We start from the raw sequence: 18,351 nt of genomic DNA, 5'->3' as shown, positions 1-18,351 counted from the left end.
GTATTAATTTAAAGATCTCGATAAGATCTATAAGCTCGCCGAATTTGGTGTTCGTATCTCAAAAATTGTGGCAGTTACGGACGTTTAAAATTTGGCCCCATTCATTCCTATGGGAAAAAAATGCGTACGTTTACGAAGTTTTTACGAAAACCGTACGATATATCGCTTCAAAAAGCACAAGCAACCTGAACCGCTATAGGTACTACGATACTGTAAAATTTCGTGATTCTACGTCAAAAGCTGTAGGAGGAGATGCGTACAACAAAAAAAGCGCGGAATAATAATAATAATAATAATAATAATAATAATAAGAAGATTACGAAGAACAATAAGTTGGCTTTTCCAAGCCAACTTAACTAGAAAAGGAAAGTTCGATAACGAACTTTAAGTTGGCTTGGAAAAGTACGTTAGTAACGTTGAATAGTTAAAATGGTTGCTAAGATATTTCTGTCTAAAGCGTGTGAAGAGTGGTTGCTATGCTGTTGACTTTCGGCTAAATGTTGAAGTCCAAAAAGTTTTGGCTAACATGGTGAAAAGCTTATAATTATCTTATAAAGTAAAGTGTTGCTAAGTGGTTGCTAGGTAGTTGCTAGGCAGTTGCTAATGTAGTCCACATCGTTGCTTAGTGTTTGCTAATTGGTTGCTAGGCAGTTGCGAACATATTCAAGGTGGTTGCTAAGCTGTTGCTAACTTGTTGCTAGGCAACTCCTAACGTATTCCAAATGGTTTTTAAGTGGTTATTAGGCAGTTTCTAATAATTTCCAGGTGGTTGCTAACTGGTTGCTATGGTATCCGGGGTTGTTGCTAAGGTGTTGCTAGGTGGTTGCTAAGGTGTTGCTATGGTATCTGGGGTGGTTGCTAGAGGGTTAATAGGTGGTTGCTAAGGTGTTGCTATGGGATCTGGGGTGGTTGCTAAGGTGTTGCTATGGTATCCGGGTTGGTTGCTAAGGTGTTGCTAGGTGGTTGCTAAGGTGTTGCTATGGTATCCAGGGTGGTTGCTAAGGTGTTGCTAGGTGGTTGCTAGGGTGTTGCTAGGTGGTTGCTATGGTATCCAGGGTGGTTGCTATGGTATCCAGGGTGGTTGCTAAGGTGTTGCTAGGTGGTTGCTAAGGTGTTGCTATGGTATCTGGGGGGGTTGCTAAGGTGTTGCTAGGTGGTTGCTAAGGTGTTGCTATGGTATCCTGGGTGGTTGCTAAGGTGTTGCTATGGTATCTGGGGTGGTTGCTAAGGTGTTGCTAGGTGGTTGCTAGAGGGTTAATAGGTGGTTGCTAAGGTGTTGCTATGGGATCCGGGGTGGTTGCTAAGGTGTTGCTATGGTATCCGGGTTGGTTGCTAAGGTGTTGCTAGGTGGTTGCTAAGGTGTTGCTATGGTATCCAGGGTGGTTGCTAAGGTGTTGCTAGGTGGTTGCTAGGGTGTTGCTAGGCGGTTGCTATGGTATCCAGGGTGGTTGCTAAGGTGTTGCTAGGTGGTTGCTAAGGTGTTGCTATGGTATCCGGGGTGGTTGCTAAGGTGTTGCTAGGTGGTTGCTAAGGTGTTGCTATGGTATCCTGGGTGGTTGCTAAGGTGTTGCTAGGTGGTTGCTATGGTGTTGCTATGGTATCCAGGGTGGTTGCTAAGGTGTTGCTAGGTGGTTGCTAAGGTGTTGCTATGGTATCCTGGGTGGTTGCTAAGGTGTTGCTAGGTGGTTGCTAGGCAGTCGCTAAGGTGTTGCTATGGTATCCTGGGTGGTTGCTAAGGAGTTTCTAGGTGGTTGCTAAGGTGTTGCTAGGTGGTTGCTAAGGTGTTGCTAGGTGGTTGCTAAGGTGTTGCAATGGTATCCGGAGTGGTTGCTAAGGTGTTGCTAGGTGGTTGCTAGGCGGTTGCTTAGGTGTTGCTATGGTATCCGGGGTGGTTGCTACGGTGTTTCTAAGTGGTTGCTAAGGTGTTGCTAGGTGGTTGCTAAGGTGTTGCTATGGTATCCAGGGTGGTTGCTAAGGTGTTGCTAGGTGGTTGCTAAGGTGTTGCTATGGTATCCAGGGTGGTTGCTAAGGTGTTGCTAGGTGGTTGCTAGGTGGTTGCTAGGGTGTTGCTAGGTGGTTGCTAAGGTGTTGCTATGGTATCCAGGGTGGTTGCAAAGGTGTTGCTAGGTGGTTGCTAGGTGGTTGCTAGGTGGTTGCTAGGGTGTTGCTAGGTGGTTGCTAAGGTGTTGCTAGGTGGTTGCTAAGGTGTTGCTATGGTATCCAGGGTGGTTGCTAAGGTGTTGCTAGGTGGTTGCTAAGGTGTTGCTAGGTGGTTGCTAAGGTGTTGCTATGGTATCCGGGGTGGTTGCTAAGGTGTTGCTAGGTGGTTGCTAAGGTTTTGCTAGGTGGTTGCTAAGGTGTTGCTATGGTATCCAGGGTGGTTGCTAAGGTGTTGCTAGGTGGTTGCTAAGGTGTTGCTATGGTATCCGGGGTGGTTGCTAAGGTGTTGCTAGGTGGTTGCTAGGCGGTTGCTAAGGTGTTGCTATGGTGTCTGTGGTGGTTGCTAAGGTGTTGCTAGGTGGTTGCTAGGCGGTTGCTAAGGTGTTGCTATGGTGTCTGTGGTGGTTGCTAAGGTGTTGCTAGGTGGTTGCTAAGATGTTGCTATGGTATCTGGGGTGGTTGCTAAGGTGTTGCTAGGTGTATCTGACTGGTCGCTAGGCAGTTGCTACCATTTCTAAAGTGGTTGCTAAGCAGTTGCTAACGTTTTCCAGGTGGTTGCTAAGGTGTTGCTATCTGGTTGCTAGGCAGTTGCTAACGTATTACACATGGTTGCTAAGTGGTTGCTAGGCAGTTGCTAATGTTTTCCAGGTGGTTGCTAAGGTGTATCTAACTGGTTGCTAGGCAGTAGTAGATAAAAAGAAAGAGTGTTAAATGTAGAAGTACAGAAAAAGGGAGAGCCTGAAATAGAGAAGTAGAGAGAAAATCAGCGTGAGAAGTAGAGAAAGAACACCAGAGAATGTGAGAAAAAGAGTGACAAGTAGAGAGAAATATTGAGCGAGAGAAAGAGAATTAGGGAAAAAGAGAGATCGAGAAATAAAGAAGTAGAGAAAGAAAGAGGATGTAGTAGAGAGATAGATAGAAAGAGAAAGCAAGACAGAAAAGTAGAGTGAAAGAGAAGTAGAGAGAAGAGCGAGAAATAAAGAGTAAGAGAGAAATAGAGAAATAGAAAAGTAGAAAGAAAGAGACATAGAAAAGTAGAGAGAGTGAGAAATAGAGAAGTAGAGAGAGAGTGAGAAAGAGAGAGTGAGAAATAGAGAAGAAGAGAGCAAAAGAGAGTGAGAAATAGAGAAGCAGAGAGAGTGAGAAATAGAGAAGTAGAGAGAGAGTGAGAAAGAGAGAGTGAGAAATAGAGAAGTAGAGAGAGAGTGAGAAATAAAGACGTAGAGAGAGAGTGAGAAAGAGAGTGAGAAATAGAGAAGTAGAGAGAGAGTGAGAAATAGAGACGTAGAGAGAGAGTGAAAAAGAGAGTGAGAAATATAGAAGTAGAGAGAGTGAGAAATATAGAATTAGAGAGAGAGTGAGAAATAGAGACGTAGAGAGAGAGTGAGAAAGAGAGAGTGAGATAGAGAAGTAGAGAGAGAGTGAGAAATAGAGTGAGAAATAGACGTAGAGAGTGAGAAAGAGAGTGAGAAATAGAGACGTAGAGAGAGAGTGAGAAATAGAGATGTAGAGAGAGAGTGAGAAAGAGAGTGAGAAATAGAGGAGTAGAGAGCAAAAGAGAGTGAGAAATAGAGAAGTAGAGAGCAAAAGAGAGAGTGAGAAGTAGAGAAGTAGAGAGCAAAAGAAAGAGTGAGAAATATAGAAATAGAGAGAGAGTGGGAAAGAGAGTGAGAATTAGAGAAGTAGAGAGCGAAAGAGAGAGTGAGAAAGAGAGAGTGGTTGCTAAGCAGTTAATAGGTGGTTGCAAAGCCCTGGCTGGGGTGCCGGGGTGTCCAAACTTTTGACTGATAGCTGCTCCATACAGCAGCTCCTCCATACACTCACAGTACTGGAGGAGCAGGGGAGAGAAGGGGTTCCGTGCGCAGAGCTGCTCGTGTGCGAGATGGAACTCTGGGCCCCCCATTCATTTCTATGGGAAAACTTCGTACGAAAATTGTACGAAAACCGTACGTCGTATCACTTCGCAACCTCCTATTAATTTTAAGATCTCGGTAAGATCTATAAGCTCGCCAAATTTGGTCTTCGTATCTCAAAAATTGTGGCGGTTACGGACGTTTAAAATTTCGCCCCATTCATTCCTATGGGGAAAAAATGCGTACGTTTACGAAGTTTTTACGAAAACCGTACGATAAATCGCTCCAAAAAGCACAAGCACGCTAAGTTGGCATAGGTCCTACGATCCGTGAAAGTTTCGTGATTCTACGTTGAAAGCTCTAGGAGGAGTAGCGTACAGAAAAAAAGGCGTAAGAATAATAATAATAACTAGAAAAGGTAAAGTTCGTGAACGAACTTTAAGTTGGCTTGGAAAAGAACGCTAATAACGTTAAAAAGTTAAAATGGTTGCTAAACGCTAAATGCCAAAAACACGGAAATCTAAAAACGTTTGGTTAAAGCTGAAAACTAAAAATGTTTGGTTAAACCCTGAAATCTAAAAACATTTGGATAAATGCTAAAATCTTGAAAGTGGTTGCTAGGCAGTTGCTAACGTCTTACAGGTGGTTGCTAAGCTGTTGCTAAGCGGTTGCTAGTTATTTGCTAATGTATTACACATGGTTGCTAAGTGGTTGCAAGGCGGTTGCTAAACAGTTGCTTACGTTTTCCTAGTGGTTGCTAAGGTGTTGCTAAGTGGTTGCTAGGCAGTTGCTATCGTTTCTAATGTGGTTGCTAAGCTGTTGCTAGGCTGTTTCTAACGTTTTCCTGGTGGTTGCTAAGGTGTTGCTAACTGGTTGCTAGGCAGTTGCTATAATTTCTAAAGTGGTTGCTAAGTGGTTGCTAGGCCATTGCTAACGTTTTCCAGGTGGTTGCTAAGGTGTTGCTAAGTGGTTGCTAGGCAGTTGCTAACGTTTTCCAGGTGGTTGCTAAGGTGTTGCTAACTGGTTGCTAGGCAGTTGCTATAATTTCTAAAGTGGTTGCTAAGTGGTTGCTAGGCAGTTGCTAACGTTTTCCTAGTGGTTGCTAAGGTGTTGCTAAGTGGTTGCTAGGCAGTTGCTATTGTTTCTAAAGTGGTTGCTAAGCTGTTGCTAGGCTGTTTCTAACGTTTTCCTGGTGGTTGCTATGGTGTTGCTAACTGGTTGCTAGGCAGTTGCTATAATTTCTAAAGTGGTTGCTAAGTGGTTGCTAGGCAGTTGCTAACGTTTTCCAGGTGGTTGCTAAGGTGTTGCTAACTGGTTGCTAGGCAGTTGCTAACGTTTTCCAGGTGGTTGCTAAGGTGTTGCTAACTGGTTGCTAGGCAGTTGCTATAATTTCTAAAGTGGTTGCTAAGTGGTTGCTAGGCAGTTGCTAACGTTTTCCTAGTGGTTGCTAAGGTGTTGCTAAGTGGTTGCTAGGCAGTTGCTATCGTTTCTAAAGTGGTTGCTAAGCTGTTGCTAGGCTGTTTCTAATGTTTTCCTGGTGGTTGCTAAGGTGTTGCTAACTGGTTGCTTGGCAGTTGCTATCATTTCTAAAGTGGTTGCTAAGTGGTTGCTAGGCAGTTGCTAACGTTTTCCAGGTGGTTGCTAAGGTGTTGCTAAGTGGTTGCTAGGCAGTTGCTAACGTTTTCCAGGTGGTTGCTAAGGTGTTGCTAACTGGTTGCTAGGCAGTTGCTATCATTTCTAAAGTGGTTGCTAAGTGGTTGCTAGGCAGTTGCTAACGTTTTCCAAGTGGTTGCTAAGTGGTTGCTAGGCAGTTGCTATCAATTTTAAAGTGGTTGCTAAGTGGTTGCTAGGCAGTTGCTAACGTTTTCCATGTGGTTGCTAGGCAGTTGCTATCATTTCTAAAGTGGTTGCTAAGTGGTTGTTAGGCAGTTGCTAACGTATTCCTTGTGGTTGTTAACTGGTTGCTAACTGGTTGCTAGGCAGTTGCTATAATTTCTAAAGTGGTTACTAAGCTGTTGCTAGGCAGTTGCTAACGTTTTCCAGTTGGTTGCTAAGGTGTTGCTAAGTGGTTGCTAGGCAGTTACTATCATTTCTAAATTGTTTGCTAAGTGGTTGCTAGGCAGTTGCTAACATATTCCACGTGATTGCTAGGTGGTTGCTAAGCAGTTGCTAACATATTCCACATGATTGCTAAGTGGTTGCTAGGCAGTTGCCATCATTTCTAGAGTGGTTGCTAAGTTGTTGCTATGCAGTTGATAACATTTTCCAGGTGGTTGCTAAGGTGTAGATAACTGGTTGCTAGGCAGTTGCTAACGTATTCCAGGTGGTTGCTAAGTGGTTGCTAGGCAGTTGCTATAATTTCTAAAGTGGTTGCTAAGCAGTTGCTAATGTTTTCCTAGTGGTTGTTAAGGTGTTGCTAAGTGGTTGCTAGTGTTTGCTAAGTGGTTGCTAGGCAGTTGCTAACGTTTTCCTAGTGGCTGTTAAGGTGTTGCTAAGTGGTTGCTAGGCAGTTACTATCGTTTTTAATGTGGTTGCTAAGTGGTTGCTAAGTGGTTGCTAGGAAGTTGCTTTCATTTCTAAAGTGGTTGCTAAGCTGTTGCTAGGCAGTTTCTAACGTTTTCCTGGTGGTTGCTAAGGTGTTGCTAACTGGTTGCTAGGCAGTTGCTATAATTTCTAAAGTGGTTGCTAAATGGTTGCTAGGAAGTTGCTAATGTATTCCAGGTGGTTACTAAGTGGTTGCTAGGCAGTTGCTAACGTTTTCCAGGTGGTTGCTAAGGTGTTGCTAAGTGGTTGCTAGGCAGTTGCTGACGTTTTCCAGGTGGTTGCTAAGGTGGTTGCTAAGCAGTTAATAGGTGGTTGCTAAACACTGGCTGGGGTGCCGGGGTGTCTAAACTTTTGACTGATAGCTGCTCCATACAGCAGCTCCTCCATACACTCACAGTACTGGAGGAGCAGGGGAGAGAAGGGGTTCCGTGCGCAGAGCTGCTCGTGTGTGAGATGGAACTCTGGGCCCCCCATTCATTTCTATGGGAAAACTTCGTACGACAATTGTACGAAAACCGTACGTCGTATAACTTCGCAACCTCCTATTAATTTAAAGATCTCGATAAGATCTATAAGCTCGCCGAATTTGGTGTTCGTATCTCAAAAATTGTGGCGGTTACGGACGTTTAAAATTTCACCCCATTCATTCCTATGGGAAAAAAATGCGTACGTTTACGAAGTTTTTACGAAAACCGTACGATATATCGCTTCAAAAAGCACAAGCAACCTGAACCGCTATAGGTCCTACGATACTGTAAAATTTCGTGGTTCTACGTCAAAAGCTGTAGGAGGAGTAGCGTACAACAAAAAAAGCGCGGAATAATAATAATAATAAGAAGAGTATGAAGAACAATAAGTTGGCTTTTCCAAGCCAACTTAACTAGATTGCAGTTCCTACAGAAACTGCGAGTGTGATTGCAGTGCTGGCTGGTATCTGCTATGGTGTTGCTAAGGTGTTGCTATGGTATCCGGGGTGGTTGCTAAGGTGTTGTTAGGTGGTTGCTAAGGTGTTGCTAGGCGGTTGCTAAGGTGTTGCTATGGTATCCGGGTGGTTGCTAAGGTGTTGCTAAGTGGTTGCTAGGTGGTTGCTAAGGTGTTGCTAGGCGGTTGCTAAGGTGTTGCTATGGTATCCGGGTGGTTGCTAAGGTGTTGCTAGGTGGTTGCTAGGTGGTTGCTAAGGTGTTGCTAGGCGGTTGCTAAGGTGTTGCTAGGCGGTTGCTAAGGTGTTGCTAGGCGGTTGCTAAGGTGTTGCTATGGTATTTGGGGTGGTTGCTAAGGTGTTGCTAGGTGATTGCTAGGTGGTTGCTAAGGTGTTGCTAGGCGGTTGCTAAGGTGTTGCTATGGTATCCGGGGTGGTTGCTAAGGTGTTGCTAGGTGGTTGCTAGGGTGTTGCTAGGCGGTTGCTAAGGTGTTGCTATGGTATCTTGGGTGGTTGCTAAGGTGTTGCTAGGTGGTTGCTAGGTGGTTGCTATGGTGTTGCTAGGCGGTTGCTAAGGTGTTGCTACGGTATCCGGGGTGGTTGCTAAGGTGTTGCTAGGTGGTTGCTAGGTGGTTGCTAGGGTGTTGCTAGGCGGTTGCTAAGGTGTTGCTATGGTATCCGGGGTAGTTGCTAAGGTGTTGCTAGGTGGTTGCTAAGATGTTGCTAGGCGGTTGCTAAGGTGTTGCTATGGTATCCGGGGTGGTTGCTAAGGTGTTGCTAGGTGGTTGCTAGGTGGTTGCTAGGGTGTTGCTAGGCGGTTGCTAAGGTGTTGCTATGGTATCCGGGGTGGTTGCTAGGTGGTTGCTAAGGTGTTGCTAGGCGGTTGCTAAGGTGTTGCTATGGTATCTGTGGTGGTTGCTAAGGTGTTGCTAGGTGGTTGCTAAGGTGTTGCTATGGTATCTGTGGTGGTTGTTATGGTGTTGCTAGGTGGTTGCTAGGTGGTTGCTAGGGTGTTGCTAGGCGGTTGCTAAGGTGTTGCTATGGTATCCGTGGTGGTTGCTAAGGTGTTGCTAAGTGGTTGCTAGGTGGTTGCTAAGGTGTTGCTAGGCGGTTGCTAAGGTGTTGCTATGGTATCCGGGGTGGTTGCTAAGGTGTTGCTAGGTGGTTGCTAGGTGGTTGCTAGAGTGTTGCTAGGCGGTTGCTAAGGTGTTGCTATGGTATCCGGGGTGGTTGCTAAGGTGTTGCTAGGTGGTTGCTAGGTGGTTGCTAGGGTGTTGCTAGGCGGTTGCTAAGGTGTTGCTATGGTATCCGGGGTGGTTGCTAAGGTGTTGCTAGGTGGTTGCTAGGTGGTTGCTAGGGTGTTGCTAGGCGGTTGCTAAGGTGTTGCTATGGTATCCAGGCTGGTTGCTAAGGTGTTGCTAGGTGGTTGCTAGGTTGTTGCTAGGGTGTTGCTAGGCGGTTGCTAAGGTGTTGCTATGGTATCCGGGGTGGTTGCTAAGGTGTTGCTAGGTGGTTGCTAAGGTGTTGCTAGGCGGTTGCTAAGGTGTTGCTATGGTATCCGGGGTGGTTGCTAAGGTGTTGCTAGGTGGTTGCTAGGTGGTTGCTAGGGTGTTGCTAGGCGGTTGCTAAGGTGTTGCTATGGTATCCGGGGTGGTTGCTAAGGTGTTGCTAGGTGGTTGCTAAGGTGTTGCTAGGCGGTTGCTAAGGTGTTGCTATGGTATCTGTGGTGGTTGCTATGGTGTTTGTAGGTGGTTGCTAGGTGATTTATATGCATAAATTAGATTAAATGGTGTTTGCACGTTGCTACGCAACGTGCAAATACATCAATCAGCTATGCACGCTAGGTTGCTCTGGCCGTTCGGGGGTGTCCAAACTTTTGACCCGTGGCTCCATTACACACAGTACTGGGGGGCCGGGGTGTCCAAACTTTTGACCCATGGCTCCATTACACACAGTACTGGGGGGGGCCGGGGTGTCCAAACTTTTGACCTAATGCTGTTTTATCCCATAGCTGCTCCATTACACACAGTACTGGAGTTCTAGCTACCTGTCCTTCGATCTAGCTGCCGTCCTCCGATTGGCCCCATTCATTCCAATGGGGCCACTTCGTACGACATTCGTACGAAATCCGTACGTCGTAACTTTTCGTAACGCATATTTTCGGAAAGAGCTCAATAAGTTCTACAGGTCCTCAATTGGTTTCATCTTCGTATTTCAAAAATTGCGACGTCCACGGGCGTGCAAAGTTCTGCCCATTCATTTTCAATGGGCAAAAAAACGCGTACTTACGAAGTTTTTACGAAAAACGTAAGTCCGATCGGGAAGCTGTATACAAGCCCACCATTCCCGATATGGACGCACGTTTTCTCTTTTGAACGAAGTCGATATTTCGAAAACTGCGGCACTAGTTAACCGGACAAAAAACAGGTGGAATAATAATAATAATAATAAGAACTAGATTGCAGTTCCTACAGAAACTGCGAGTGTGATTGCAGTGCTGGCTGGTATCTGCTGTGGTGTTGCTAAGGTGTTGCTAAGGTGTGGCTATGGTATCCGGGGTGGTTGCTAAGGTGTTGCTAAGTGGTTGCTAGGTGGTTGCTAAGGTGTTGCTAGGCGGTTGCTAAGGTGTTGCTATGGTATCTGGGGTGGTTGCTAAGGTGTTGCTAGGTGGTTGCTAAGGTGTTGCTAGGCGGTTGCTAAGGTGTTGCTAGGCGGTTGCTAAGGTGTTGCTATGGTATCCGGGGTGGTTGCTAAGGTGTTGCTAGGTGGTTGCTAGGTGGTTGCTAAGGTGTTGCTAGGCGGTTGCTAAGGTGTTGCTATGGTATCCGGGGTGGTTGCTAAGGTGTTGCTAGGTGGTTGCTAAGGTGTTGCTAGGCGGTTGCTAAGGTGTTGCTATGGTATCCGGGGTGGTTGCTAAGATGTTGCTAGGTGGTTGCTAGGGTGTTGCTAGGCGGTTGCTAAGGTGTTGCTATGGTATCTGGGGTGGTTGCTAAGGTGTTGCTAGGTGGTTACTAGGTGGTTGCGAAGGTGTTGCTAGGTGGTTGCTAAGGTGTTGCTATGGTATCCGGGGTGGTTGCTAAGGTGTTGCTAGGTGGTTGCTAGGTGGTTGCTAGGTGGTTGCTAAGGTGTTGCTAGGCGGTTGCTAAGGTGTTGCTATGGTATCCGGGGTGGTTGCTAAGGTGTTGCTAGGTGGTTGCTAGGGTGTTGCTAGGCGGTTGCTAAGGTGTTGCTATGGTATCCGGGGTGGTTGCTAAGGTGTTGCTAGGTGGTTGCTAGGTGGTTGCTAAGGTGTTGCTAGGCGGTTGCTAAGGTGTTGCTATGGTATCCGGGGTGGTTGCTAAGGTGTTGCTAGGTGGTTGCTAGGTGGTTGCTAAGGTGTTGCTAGGCGGTTGCTAAGGTGTTGCTATGGTATCCGGGGTGGTTGCTAAGGTGTTGCTAGGTGGTTGCTAGGTGGTTGCTAAGGTGTTGCTAGGTGGTTGCTAAGGTGTTGCTATGGTATCTGGGGTGGTTGCTAAGGTGTTGCTAGGTGGTTGCTAGGTGGTTGCTAAGGTGTTGCTAGGCGGTTGCTAAGGTGTTGCTATGGTATTTGGGGTGGTTGCTAAGGTGTTGCTAGGTGGTTGCTAGGTGGTTGCTAGGTGGTTGCTAAGGTGTTGCTAGGCTGTTGCTAAGGTGTTGCTATGGTATCCGGGGTGGTTGCTAAGGTGTTGCTAGGTGGTTGCTAGGTGGTTGCTAGGGTGTTGCTAGGCGGTTGCTAAGGTGTTGCTATGGTATCCGGGGTGGTTGCTAAGGTGTTGCTAGGTGGTTGCTAGGTGGTTGCTAAGGTGTTGCTAGGCGGTTGCTAAGGTGTTGCTATGGTATCCGGGTTGTTGCTAAGGTGTTGCTAGGTGGTTGCTAGGTGGTTGCTACGGTGTTGCTAGGCGGTTGCTAAGGTGTTGCTATGGTATCCGGGGTGGTTGCTAAGGTGTTGCTAAGTGGTTGCTATGCGGTTGCTAAAGTGTTGCTAGGCGGTTGCTAAGGTGTTGCTATGGTATCCGGGGAGGTTGCTAATGTGTTGCTAGGTGGTTGCTAGGTGGTAGCTAAGGTGTTGCTAGGCGGTTGCTAAGGTGTTGCTATGGTATCTGTGGTGGTTGCTATGGTGTTTCTAGGTGGTTGCTAGATGATTTATATGCATAAATTAGATTAAATGGTGTTTGCACGTTGCTACGCAACGTGCAAATACATCAATCAGCTATGCACGCTAGGTTGCTCTGGCCGTTCGGGGGTGTCCAAACTTTTGACCCGTGGCTCCATTACACACAGTACTGGGGGGCCGGGGTGTCCAAACTTTTGACCCGTGGCTCCATTACACACAGTACTGGGGGGCCGGGGTGTCCAAACTTTTGACCTAATGCTGTTTTATCCCATAGCTGCTCCATTACACACAGTACTGGAGTTCTAGCTACCTGTCCTTCGATCTAGCTGCCGTCCTCCGATTGGCCCCATTCATTCCAATGGGGCCACTTCGTACGACATTCGTACGAAATCCGTACGTCGTAACTTTTCGTAACGCATATTTTCGGAAAGAGCTCAATAAGTTCTACAGGTCCTCAATTGGTTTCATCTTCGTATTTCAAAAATTGCGACGTCCACGGGCGTGCAAAGTTCTGCCCATTCATTTTCAATGGGCAAAAAAACGCGTACTTACGAAGTTTTTACGAAAAACGTAAGTCCGATCGGAAAGCTGTATACAAGCCCACCATTCCCGATATGGACGCACGTTTTCTCTTTTGAACGAAGTCGATATTTCGAAAACTGCGGCACTAGTTAACCGGACAAAAAACAGGTGGAATAATAATAATAACTAGATTGCAGTTCCTGCAGAAACTGCGAGTGTGATTGCAGTGCTGGCTGGTATCTGCTAAGGTGTTGCTAAGGTGTTGCTATGGTATCCGGGGTGGTTGCTAAGATGTTGCTAGGTGGTTGCTAAGCTGTTGCTAGGCGGTTGCTAAGGTGTTGCTATGGTATCTGGGGTGGTTGCTAAGGTGTTGCTAGGTGGTTACTAGGTGGTTGCGAAGGTGTTGCTAGGTGGTTGCTAAGGTGTTGCTAGGCGGTTGCTAAGGTGTTGCTATGGTATTTGGGGTGGTTGCTAAGGTGTTGCTAGGTGGTTGCTAGGTGGTTGCTAGGTGGTTGCTAAGGTGTTGCTAGGCGGTTGCTAAGGTGTTGCTATGGTATCCGGGGTGGTTGCTAAGGTGTTGCTAGGTGGTTGCTAGGTGGTTGCTAGGGTGTTGCTAGGCGGTTGCTAAGGTGTTGCTATGGTATCTGGGGTGGTTGCTAAGGTGTTGCTAGGTGGTTGCTAGGTGGTTGCTAGGGTGTTGCTAGGCGGTTGCTAAGGTGTTGCTATGGTATCCGGGGTGGTTGCTAAGGTGTTGCTAGTTGGTTGCTAGGTGGTTGCTAAGGTGTTGCTAGGCGGTTGCTAAGGTGTTGCTATGGTATCCGGGGTGGTTGCTAAGGTGTTGCTAGGTGGTTGCTAGGTGGTTGCTAAGGTGTTGCTAGGCGGTTGCTAAGGTGTTGCTATGGTATCCGGGGTGGTTGCTAGGGTGTTGCTAGGTGGTTGCTAGGTGGTTGCTAAGGTGTTGCTAGGCGGTTGCTAAGGTGTTGCTATGGTATCCGGGGTGGTTGCTAAGGTGTTGCTAGGTGGTTGCTAGGTGGTTGCTAGGGTGTTGCTAGGCGGTTGCTAAGGTGTTGCTATGGTATCCGGGGTGGTTGCTAAGGTGTTGCTAGGTGGTTGCTAGGTGGTTGCTAGGGTGTTGCTAGGTGGTTGCTAAGGTGTTGCTATGGTATCCGGGGTGGTTGCTAAGGTGTTGCTAGGTGGTTGCTAGGTGGTTGCTAAGGTGTTGCTAGGCGGTTGCTAAGGTGTTGCTATGGTATCCGGGGTGGTTGCTAAGGTGTTGCTAGGTGGTTGCTAGGTGGTTGCTAAGGTGTTGCTAGGCGGTTGCTAAGGTGTTGCTATGGTATCCAGGGTGGTTGCTAAGGTGTTGCTAGGTGGTTGCTAGGTGGTTGCTAGGGTGTTGCTAGGCGGTTGCTAAGGTGTTGCTATGGTATCCGGGGTGGTTGCTAAGGTGTTGCTAGGTGGTTGCTAGGGTGTTGCTAGGCGGTTGCTAAGGTGTTGCTATGGTATCCGGGGTGGTTGCTAAGGTGTTGCTAGGTGGTTGCTAGGTGGTTGCTAGGGTGTTGCTAGGCGGTTGCTAAGGTGTTGCTATGGTATCCGGGGTGGTTGCTAAGGTGTTGCTAGGTGGTTGCTAGGGTGTTGCTAGGCGGTTGCTAAGGTGTTGCTATGGTATCCGGGGTGGTTGCTAAGGTGTTGCTAGGTGGTTGCTAGGTGGTTGCTAGGGTGTTGCTAGGCGGTTGCTAAGGTGTTGCTATGGTATCCGGGGTGGTTGCTAAGGTGTTGCTAGGTGGTTGCTAGGGTGTTGCTAGGCGGTTGCTAAGGTGTTGCTATGGTATCCGGGGTGGTTGCTAAGGTGTTGCTAGGTGGTTGCTAGGTGGTTGCTAGGGTGTTGCTAGGCGGTTGCTAAGGTGTTGCTATGGTATCCGGGGTGGTTGCTAAGGTGTTGCTAGGTGGTTGCTAGGTGGTTGCTAGGGTGTTGCTAGGCGGTTGCTAAGGTGTTGCTATGGTATCCGGGGTGGTTGCTAAGGTGTTGCTAGGTGGTTGCTAGGTGGTTGCTAAGGTGTTGCTAGCCGGTTGCTAAGGTGTTGCTATGGTATCTGGGGTGGTTGCTAAGGTGTTGCTAGATGGTTGCTAGGTGCTTGCTATGGTGTTGCTAGGCGGTTGCTAAGGTGTTGCTATGGTATCCAGGGTGGTTGCTAAGGTGTTGCTAGGTGGTTGCTAGGTGGTTGCTAGGGTGTTGCTAGGCGGTTGCTAAGGTGTTGCTATGGTATCCGGGGTGGTTGCTATGGTGTTTCTAGGTGGTTGCTAGGTGATGTATATGCATAAATTTGATTAAATGGTGTTTGCACGTTGCTACGCAACGTGCAAATACATCAATCAGCTATGCACGCTAGGTTGCTCTGGCCGTTCGGGGGTGTCCAAACTTTTGACCCGTGGCTCCATTACACACAGTACTGGGGGGGCCGGGGTGTCCAAACTTTTGACCCGTGGCTCCATTACACACAGTACTGGGGGGCCGGGGTGTCCAAACTTTTGACCTAATGCTGTTTTATCCCATAGCTGCTCCATTACACACAGTACTGGAGTTCTAGCTACCTGTCCTTCGATCTAGCTGCCGTCCTCCGATTGGCCCCATTCATTCCAATGGGGCCACTTCGTACGACAATCGTACGAAATCCGTACGACGTAACTTTTCGTAACGCATATTTTCGGAAAGAGCTCAATAAGTTCTATAGGTCCTCAATTGGTTTCATCTTCGTATTTCAAAAATTGCGACGTCCACGGGCGTGCAAAGTTCTGCCCATTCATTTTCAATGGGCAAAAAAACGCGTACTTACGAAGTTTTTACGAAAAACGTAAGTCCGATCGGAAAGCTGTATACAAGCCCACCATTCCCGATATGGACGCACGTTTTCTCTTTTGAACGAAGTCGATATTTCGAAAACTGCGGCACTAGTTAACCGGACAAAAAACAGGTGGAATAATAAGAAGAAGAAGAAGAAGAATAAGACTTAAGAAGATCAGTACTGTGATTGCATTACTGCAATCACACTAATAATAATAATAATAAGAAGAATAAGACTTAAGAAGAACAATACTGTGATTGCATTACTGCAATCACACTAATAAGACTTAAGAAGATCAATACTGTGATTGCATTACTGCAATCACACTAATAATAAGAAGAAGATTACGAAGAACAAGAAGTTGGCTTTTCCAAGCCAACTTAATAATAATAATAATAATAATAAGTAGAATAAGATTACGAAGAACAATAAGTTGGCTTTTCCAAGCCAACTTAATAACTAGAAAAGGTAAAGTTCGTGAACGAACTTTAAGTTGGCTTGGAAAAGAACGCTAATAACGTTAAAAAGTTAAAATGGTTGCTAAGCTTTTTCCGTCTGAAGAGTGTGAAGAGTCATTGATATGCTGTTAACTTTTGGCTAAACGCTAAATGCTAAAAACGCTGAAATCTAAAAACATTTGGTTAAACGCTGAAATCTAAAAACATTTGGTTAAATGCTGAAATCTAAAAATGTTTGATTAAACGCTGAAATCTAAAAACGTTTGGTTAAACGCTGAAATCTAAAAACATTTAGTTAAACGTTGAAATCTAAACACGTTTGATTAAACGCTGAAATCTAAAAACGTTTGGTTAAACGTTGAAATCTAAAAACGTTTGATTAAACACTGAAATCTAAAAACGCTTGTTTAAATGCTGAAATCGTAAAACTTTTGGTTAAACTTTTGATTGCTAATGTGTTGCTAGGCAGTTGCTATCATTTCTGAAAAGGTTGCTAAGCTGTTGCTAGGCAGTTGCTAATGTTTTCCAGGTGGTTGTTAAGCTATTGCTAACTGGTTGCTAGGCAATTGCTAACATATACCAGGTAGTTGCTAAGGTGTTGCTAGGTGGTTGCTAGGGTGTTGCTAGGTTGTTGCTAAGGTGTTGCTATGGTATCTGGGGTGGTTGCTAAGATGTTGCTACGTGGTTGCTAGGGTGTTGCTATGGTATCCGGGGTGGTTGCTAAGGTGTCACTAGGTGGTTGCTAGGGTGTTGCTAGGTGGTTGCTAAGGTGTTGCTATGGTATCTGGGGTGGTTGCTAAGGTGTTTCTAAGTGGTTGCTAGGTGGTTGCTAAGGTGTTGCTATGGTATCCGGGGTGGTTGCTAAGATGTTGCTAGGTGGTTGCTAAGGTGTTTCTATGGTATCTGGGGTGGTTGCTAAGGTGTTTCTAGGTGGTTGCTAGGTGGTTGCTAAGGTGTTGCTATGGAATCCGGGGTGGTTGCTAAGATGTTGCTAGGTGGTTGCTAAGATGTTGCTATGGTATCTGGGGTGGTTGCTAAGGTGTTTCTAGGTGGTTGCTAGGTGGTTGCTAAGGTGTTGCTATGGTATCCGGGGTGGTTGCTAAGATGTTGCTAGGTGGTTGCTAAGGTGTTGCTATGCGGTTGCTAAGGTGTTGCTATGGTATCTGGGGTGGTTGCTAGGGTGTTGCTAGGTGGTTGCTAAGGTGTTGCTAGGTGGTTGCTAAGGTGTTGCTAGGTGGTTGCTAGGCATTTGCTATCATTTCTAAAGTGGTTGCTAAGTGGTTGCTAGGCAGTTGCTAACGTTTTCCAGGTGGTTGCTAAGGTGTTGCTAAGTGGTTGCTAGGCAGTTGCTAACGTTTTCCAGGTGGTTGCTAAGGTGTTGCTAAGTGGTTGCTAGGCAGTTGCTATCGTTTCTAAAGTGGTTGCTAGGCAGTTGCTAACGTTTTCCATGTGGTTGCTAAGTGGTTGCTAGGCAGTTGCTATCATTTCTAAAGTGGTTGCTAAGTGGTTGCTAGGCAGTTGCTAACGTTTTCCTAGTGGTTGTTAAGGTGTTGCTAAGTGGTTGCTAGGCAGTTGCTATCATTTCTAAAGTGGTTGCTAGGCAGTTGCTAACGTTTTCCATGTGGTTGCTAAGTGGTTGCTAGGCAGTTGCTATCATTTCTAAAGTGGTTGCTAAGTGGTTGCTAGGCAGTTGCTAACGTTTTCCAGGTGGTTGCTAGGCAGTTGCTAAGTGGTTGCTAGGCAGTTGCTAACGTTTTCCAAGTGGTTGCTAGGCAGTTGCTAAGTGGTTGCTAGGCAGTTGCTAACGTTTTCCAGGTGGTTGCTAAGTGGTTGCTAGGCAGTTGCTAACGTTTTCCAGGTGGTTGCTAGGCAGTTGCTAAGTGGTTGCTAGGCAGTTGCTAACGTTTTCCAGGTGGTTGCTCAGTGGTTGCTAGGCAGTTGCTAACGTTTTCCAGGTGGTTGCTAAGTGGTTGCTAGGCAGTTGCTAACGTATTCCAGGTGGTTGCTAGGCAGTTGCTAAGTGGTTGCTAGGCAGTTGCTAACGTTTTCCAAGTGGTTGCTAGGCAGTTGCTAAGTGGTTGCTAGGCAGTTGCTAACGTTTTCCAGGTGGTTGCTAAGTGGTTGCTAGGCAGTTGCTAACGTTTTCCAGGTGGTTGCTAGGCAGTTGCTAAGTGGTTGCTAGGCAGTTGCTAACGTTTTCCAAGTGGTTGCTAGGCAGTTGCTAAGTGGTTGATAGGCAGTTGCTAACGTTTTCCAGGTGGTTGCTAAGGTGTTGCTAAGTGGTTGCTAGGCAGTTGCTAACGTTTTCCAGGTGGTTGCTAAGGTGGTTGCTAAGCAGTTATTAGGTGGTTGCTAAGCCCTGGCTGGGGTGCCGGGGTGTCCAAACTTTTGACTGATAGCTGCTCCATACAGCAGCTACTCCATACACTCACAGTACTGGAGGAGCAGGGGAGAGAAGGGGTTCCGTGCGCAGAGCTGCTCGTGTGTGAGATGGAACTCTGGGCCCCCCATTCATTTCTATGGGAAAACTTCGTACGACATTTGTACGAAAACCGTACGACGTATCGTCGAAACGTTAAAATTTTCGGAAAGAACGCGGTAAGTTCTATAGACCGTCCGATTTTTGTCTTTGTATGTCAAAAATTGTTACCTACACAAACGTTCAAAGTTGTCCCCCATTCATTTCCTATGGGAAAAAAAAGCGTACGTTTACGAAGTTTTTACGAAAACCGTACGATGTATCGCTTAAAAAAGCACAAGCAACCTATTCGGGTATAGGTCCTACGATACTGCAAAGTTTCGTGGTTCTACGTCAAAAGCCCTAGGAGGAGATAGTGATTAAATTTTGAGCGCGGAATAATAATAATAACTAGAAAAGGTAAAGTTCGTGAACGAACTTTAAGTTGGCTTGGAAAAGAACGCT

The 18,351-nt window shown here is 46.4% G+C and overlaps 2 protein-coding genes across 3 annotated transcripts in view; both read right to left on the bottom strand.

Annotated features, from left to right (window-relative positions):
• Positions 1-18,351, bottom strand: part of LOC125801199 (zinc finger protein 271-like) — an 883,173-nt gene that overhangs the window by 208,133 nt on the left and 656,689 nt on the right. The gene's annotated exons all lie outside the window — the stretch shown is intronic.
• Positions 1-18,351, bottom strand: part of LOC111190863 (zinc finger protein ZFP2-like) — a 671,215-nt gene that overhangs the window by 523,909 nt on the left and 128,955 nt on the right. The gene's annotated exons all lie outside the window — the stretch shown is intronic.

This window comes from Astyanax mexicanus, chromosome 4 (genome assembly GCF_023375975.1).
Source record: "Astyanax mexicanus isolate ESR-SI-001 chromosome 4, AstMex3_surface, whole genome shotgun sequence".
Classification (NCBI taxonomy): Eukaryota; Metazoa; Chordata; class Actinopteri; order Characiformes; family Acestrorhamphidae; genus Astyanax; species Astyanax mexicanus.
Note: the sequence above shows the minus strand (reverse complement) of the source record. Positions and strands in the feature narration are given on the sequence as shown.